Source organism: Gymnoscopelus microlampas (genome assembly GCF_963454915.1).
Source record: "Gymnoscopelus microlampas genome assembly, chromosome: 8".
In the NCBI taxonomy this organism is placed as follows: domain Eukaryota; kingdom Metazoa; phylum Chordata; class Actinopteri; order Myctophiformes; family Myctophidae; genus Gymnoscopelus; species Gymnoscopelus microlampas.
This window is the reverse complement of record NC_139945.1, coordinates 51578699-51586069: the sequence shown is the minus strand read 5'-3', so window position 1 is coordinate 51586069 and position 7371 is coordinate 51578699.

Below are 7371 nucleotides of genomic sequence, written 5' to 3'. Positions count from 1 at the left end.
CTCTGAGAGTGTACAAACTCTCAGAGTTATGGGGGTCGTGGAAACCACTGTGCTACACTAAATGGAACAGAGCCTTCATTAGTATCACATTGGTAACACCTGTGAATGTCTTCATAATATGGCTGCTGTGAATAGAGCCTATAAGCTCAAGATCAATTTTAGCTATTTTCTTTTAAATAAAAAAAGAAAATATTGACAAATTTGCCCAAAGTAGGAACACAAGGGTTAAACTGTGACATCATCAAACATAATTATGCTGTATATAGACATATCAGTCACATTTCCCAAAAGGAAATGTAAGTATTTAATTCAGTGTGACCAGAAGCAGGGGTAAAACACATCCCCACCGGCCATAAAAATGTCAGAGACATGTACTGTATCAGCCACCCCCCACCCCCCCCACCCCCCCCAGCAAAACAGGACCCCAGGACAAACCGGGTTTCAAACAAGACCAGGACGTCAATTACTAACACATGGAAATAAAGAATAAGTGTTACAATGTGACAGGTTTTTACGCCACATTCCTCTTTGTGTAGATGTGTCTGTGGGAGGCGGGGAGAAGGCTTTTATGACCTCGTTGATTGACAAGATGCTCCAGGCTGTAGACGGAGGGATGACATAACCGCAGGATGCAGAGAGTGACCCCACCAAAATGCAGGAATACTCCTGTATTCAACATTTTACTTGAGTAAAAGTACAACAAGAGTATCAAAATATACTTACTGTACAAAGTAAAAGTACTTAAATGGTTAGTGTATGCTTTGTAATAATAATCTAAACCTGCAAAGTAAATAAGGTTTCAAAATACTAGGAGTAAAAAGTGTAATATTTGCCTCAGAGATGTAGCGTGGTAGAAGCTAACGTATTGAAAAATGGAGAGAGAGAGAGAGTGAGAGAGGAAGAAGAGGAGAGGATAGACAGAGAGAGAGAGAGAGAGAGAGAGAGAGAGAGAGAGAGAGAGAGAGAGAGAGAGAGAGAGAGAGAGAGGGGAAGAGGAGAGGATAGACAGAGAGAGTGAGAGAGAGAGGAAGAGGAGAGGATATAGACAGAGAGTGAGAGAGAGAGAGGAAGAGGAGAGGATAGACAGAGAGAGAGAGAGAGAGAGAGAGAGAGAGAGAGAGAGAGAGAGAGAGAGAGAGAGAGGAAGAGGAGAGGATAGACAGAGAGTGAGAGAGAGGGGGAGAGGAGAGGATATAGACAGAGAGAGAGGGAGAGAGAGAGAGAGAGAGAGATGAAGAAGAGGAGAGGATAGACAGAGAGAGAGAGAGAGAGAGAGAGAGAGAGAGAGAGAGAGAGAGAGAGAGAGAGAGAGAGAGAGGAAGAGGAGAGGATAGACAGAGAGAGAGAGAGAGAGAGAGAGAGAGAGGAAGAGGAGAGGACAGACAGAGAGAGGAAGAGGAGAGAACAGACAGAGATGATGAGGATAGGATAGACAGAGAGGAAGAGGAGAGGACAGACAGAGAGAGGAAGAGGAGAGAACAGACAGAGAGGAGACAGAGGATGCCTTGAGAAGCAGCTGGACCTAATTAATTAACCATCAATTAGCTGAGTTGCAGGTTCCATATCCAGACTAGAGTAACAGTAAACATGTTGTTTTTTATTTTTTGTCTCCACCAGGCCGAAAGGCATGGGGCTGGGGGTAGGACAGGGTAGAGATAAGCAGGGGAGGGTAGATGAGAGGGTAGATGAGAGAGAGAGAGAAAACAGGATGGAGGTAGATGGAGAGTTTCAGGGCAGAGACATTATCATAAATCTCCTGTCAGGCCAGAACAGGTACAGTACAAGCCATAAAAATGGTCCCCAGCGCATGACTGTGTGTGAAATGTACACCTCTGTCCCAGAAAGGCCTCAGTTATCTTGGGAAGTGCTGACGTCAGTGTCTCAAAACTAGGCCACTTTTCATGGGGTCAACAAAACATAAGTTCAGTACTTAAAGCGACCAGAGGCCACACAGCAACGTCTTAACCACTTAAACCCTCTCTTCTTTGTAAAATAATACTGAGTCAGTGTCACAACTGTACTTGGACCGCTTTTTTCCGTCTACAGTCTACACCAAATCTCTTCGGCAAAAATCTGCAAGCTCACAACCCGTCACAACGTGAGGCGCTGTGAGCTTGTAGATCTGCTATTTTTGGCTAATGGCTAAAAGTGGTTAAGCGTGTGACCCCTATAGCGTCCCTAAACTCCCTATTCTTGGGAGAACATTCAGTGAAACTTGCCGATCACAACATGAGCATGCATAGCGGCTATTTTTGGTGTAGAGGGAAAAAAGGAGCAGACCTAGAGCCCCGTGGGACCTGGTCAATGAAGGGTTTTAGTGGTTAACACACACATAGGGTTTTACAGTGTGATGAGTCCATGGACTTTGTACCTAGAGAGAGGTGGAGAGGGGAGATAGGGGTTTTAGAGGCCTGTATCTCAGTGTGAAACTGTGTGACCAAATCCGTCACTTCTTCATCCACATCACTAAAGCCTGATTCGTACAGCGGTGTCCCGCACACATAGCACATACTGTAGCATGCCAAACATAGCAGATCTACAAGTCGTTTTATTATGGAGTATTAGCCATAAACTGTCACAGAGGACACACTTGATCTGACTGATGTCTCAACATGCCATTATTATTAAACATATATATACCTAAACCTAAGGATTGTCAAATGGTGTTGATTTATGATCTATCAAATCAAGTCAAATCAAACTTTATAGAGCTCATTTTAAAACAACCACCGTTGACCGCTGGGGGCGTGTCTTCTCCTCCGCGTCATCAGCGCCCATACCCTAGGTGGGGTTGGCGAAAGGGCCTACTCTGTGTGGAGTTTGCATGTTCTCCCCGTGTCTCCTATTGTAGTTAATAGCCTCACAAAAACATGTAGTAATCCTGGTCACTATACTGCCTCCCCCTGGTCAGCCGGGGCGCCTGATGGAGGGGAAGGGAACTGGTTGGAATAACGTGTTCCTTCCACGCGCTAGGTCCAACCAGGGAAACTCCCTCCTGACAGGTGACAAGAAGGTCAGTTGGCTCTCATGCATTGAAGGAGGCATGAGCTCGGCCCTGGCCTCCCTAGGCTGGTGGGGGGAGTGTAGTGCCCAGGATCACTTAGCAAATTGGCACCGAGTGAAAAAAAGGGTTACAAAATCGAGGGATAAAAAATATTTAAAAAAAACACCGTTGACCAAAGTGCTGCACATGATCAAAACATCAACATCTACAAATGCACATGCGCCCACATACGTACTTACTTGATACATAAACAGAATGAAGAGCAAACTGTTAATAGACTGTCCTGTCCCGTACATACATATATTCACTGTTGCGTTGCTAGACTGTACATACAGTACTGTACAGTCAGTCATATATTAATCGTTGACATTCTGTATATTGTACAGTACATATTGTATTGATAGACATACTGTAATGTTCTGTGACCCATTGCCAATGTTAGTTCCGACATTTATCTCATCCTGTGTGTGCGCGTGTGTGTGTGTGTGTGTGCGTGCGTGCGTGCGTGCGTGCGTGCGTGCGTGCGTGTGTGCGCGCGCGTGCGTGTACGTGTACGTAAGCGTGCATGTGTGGTGTTGTCAGGGGGTGGACTATGCCGTTGTAATAGTCTGGGGAGGTGCGAGTAGAAACCCAAACATCTTTCACACATGTCCAGAACTCCCAAGAGAGGAGGAGGAGGAGGAGGAGGTTAGCCCCCCTCCCTCTGGGGCAGTGAGGGCAAATAAGGGGCATGTCACATCCTCTGCCCTGAAAGCAGAGCCCATGTAAACCCAGTCTCCAGGGTTTTATCCCAAAGCTTTGGCTTTTTAAGTCTTATATCAATGTTTATGCCAAGTCTTGGATGAAAAGCTATATAATAACATAATATAATTCATGGAATTACTCAACAGGCTCTGAATTTGTTTGGATGGAATTATGTTTTATTTCTTGTCCCTGCTCAAATGGCTTTGGAGATTGAATGGTACAGTGACTATGGGGGCGAGATCAAAGTCAGAATTGATATGTAGGGGGATAAGAGCACACAGCATGTGTATATATTCCTTCTTTTCTTTACCTTTATTTAACCAGGTGAGTCCCATTGAGATCATAATCTTCTTTTACAAGAGAGCCCTGGCCAAGAAAGCAACAAGAAGGAATTTAAATAGACATAAAATACAACAAAACACAAAGCAAAAGTACAAATTACACATTTATACAAACTCAAGTAATACAGTACAGTAATACAGCTGCAGACCTCTGTTTTTTTATGTGTGAAGTCACCTTTTTCATCCAAAGGGATGAGTGAGGTGCTCCAGTTTCATTTCTTTCTGGAGCTCATTCCACGACCATAGAGTATAAAAACAAAAAAATTGATTTCAAATTAAAAATGAAATTAAAATAGCCCAAAGATGGCTTTAAAAAAGAAAATGTGCCAATGAAACCATCTGTGGTGGCAGAAGTAAGACCTACCATGTGTAAGGGCGTTTGCATTTAAAATAAAGTAGAGTAATAATAGTAGACTATAGCCTGGAGAGTGGTAGTAGGAGCAGCAACATCACCATAATCAATCACTGGGAGAAATGTGGCTACAATCAGTATTTTTTTTCTCCAAAATCTAAATACATCTTATTCCCAATGTCAAAACAACATTTTAATTTAATCATGTTTTATGCAGATTAATACCTCACAATACCATGTAGGCCGAATAGTGACCTAATGATAATTGGCACCATGCTCTGATAACGCTGTCACTTTCAAAATACCATTTGAGCTCTAGGTAAGGATAATTCTTAATAATATTCTTAATAGGTATATGGATGGCAGAGGGTTCTCATTTCCATTTCAGTCTTATTACATTATAAATGTTTCCATTGCACTAGAAAAATGTTGCAGAAAGACCGAACGTTTAGCCATCTGTCCAAACCATAATCATTCATGCTGGCACAAATGATGCCAGGTGTAAGCTGAGCTCCAGTGACAATTGAGAGCCTTGGTAAGAATTGCGTTTTATCCAGCCCCATCCTACGCTAATCCTAGATTTCTGCAATGCTGCCGGCTACAAAAGAATTAGCTACTTTGAGGTTACATGGAAAACAAGATTGTCAGTGAGCTCGTTTACTCCATTCTCAATTCAACTCAGCTCAACTTTACAGTCACATCACATTTTACTGGCGTAAAAAGGTGAGTGAAATGATTTGCCATACCAGTTCCATCATTGCAGTTTCAGGAAAGATGGAAACAGATAAACAAACAAACAAACAAACAAACAAACAAACAGTAAAAAACAGTTCAGATATGGGCAGTTTTAAATATATACATAAGGTGCGTGGTTCGTATTGGGATGTCTCTCTTGTATAGGTTGTTCTGGTCCAGAAAGAGTCAAAGTCAGAATAACTTAGCTTCTAACATTAAGCATTGTCACCATAGACCCAGTCCCCCTGCTTCTAGTCCAGTGCCTCCCTCCCTGCTAGACTAGAGGATTCTACACCAAACTATAGCTCTTCTCAAATAACCTCACCTGAGCTAAATATTTTTGGGGGATTTCTCTGCATTTTAATATCTGGCCACAATCATAAAAACATTGTCTGTACTTGCTGTGCTGTCTTTCAGCCCCCTATAATATAACGCCAGCTCTTTATTAGAGAAAAGATTACACTAAAAGAAGATATCATACTACTCTAGTTCTGTTCTAGCAACACTGCACTGACTGGCTATCTGTTGATTTTAACGCCCTGTTACTTCATGAAACAATTAAGAACACCTTCACTCCCTTTTAGGCCTGTGACAAACAGCCAAAAAGGGCTTTAGTTTACGAGATACCCCTCCCGGAGTTAGGACCAAACACAACATAGTTTTTCCTCAGGCCTCCCATACATGAAATGGATTGTTGTATACAAATATTTTACTGCAAAAGTGGTGAAATTGATATATAAAGTTATACACCCCAAACTAAAAATAAAGCCTGGCCGTCTGGGGGTTGAGGCATATAAAATGATTTAGATTCACAATGGAAGCTCTGATAGGTTTAAAACTTGGCATACTTGAAGTCAGAAGACATGTCAATATCTGAATGTAAATAGGAGATACGGTCATTTGAACACATACCTACAATAGGCGGAAATGTAAATATGTAGAATGTTGCTGTTTACTTTGTAGTGACTCTGACATGGATTGTCATAGCAAGACATATGATGTCTTGTTGGAAAGGTGTGGTTGTACTGAGTCCAGCAATACCAATTGTGTAAAAGTAGCTTTAATACTCATGGAGTTATGTCACTAAACGTATATGGTGTCCCAAATGGGGAAATCATGAAACAGTCCTAATGAAATCTACAGTATCACACAGATTTGTTTTATTTTCAATTCACTTATCAAGGGTGGAAAAATATTAACAAATTCACTTGAGTAGAAGTCCCTAAAATGTATTAAATGTCTCAAACTTGAGAAAACTAGACATTTTATGCACCTGTAAACCTGTGATGTGACAATATAACAATATAATCTGATTCTGAACAGTGTTGCAGAGGCCCAGCTACCGTTGGAAATGAATGACTGGCCACTTTGTTGCTCGTTGCCAGTGAGAGAGCAGGGTGAGAGTGGAAAACTCTACCCAAATGGACCCTTGCGGGTACACTCTCAGAGTTAAATTAAGACTAACTAATCTATATTGAATATTGATATTATTTATATATTAATTAATATATTTGTTTGTTTGTTTAAATATTTATTTATTCATTCATATATTATCCATTATTTTATTTTATTGTCATGCACAAAAAGTGCTCAAACCTTATGTATTTTAAGACACCAAGAACAGCTGTGTTTGATTGATTGATTGAAATATTTATTAGGCAAAAGAATGTAAAACAACACAGTTACATTTATAATACTTTTGTCTAAAAGGTCCGACCAAAAAAGTCCTTGCGGACTTGTTTCCGTTGGGGTCCTTGAATTAATTTCATAGATATATATAGTAGCAACCAAACAGTTAAAAAATCAACAACATAACATCTCATTTTATTATAGCATTACAGGTTATTCTTCTTTCAAACAAATAAACAATTATGCTACATTTGTTTTCTCTTCATGAATCATAACATGCAATTTTCCAAATATGAACTAGTAGAGGTCCGGGCGCCCTACTAGCCGCAGTATGTATGAGAAGAATGTAATTAAAAAAAAAAAAACAATACATGGGGGACCCCCGCGGACCCCCGTGAAACATCGCGGACCCCTTCGGCTGTATTTTTTTTTCATGAAGGTGGTTGCTTGTTTCTGGCGCACATCTGGCAACTGATCTGTCTACTTGTCTTTTCCCAACGTGGCAACCCAGATGCTGAGTGTGTGATGTTGTTGTGGGGAGATTACAAAAGCGGCTGCGTGGTGTT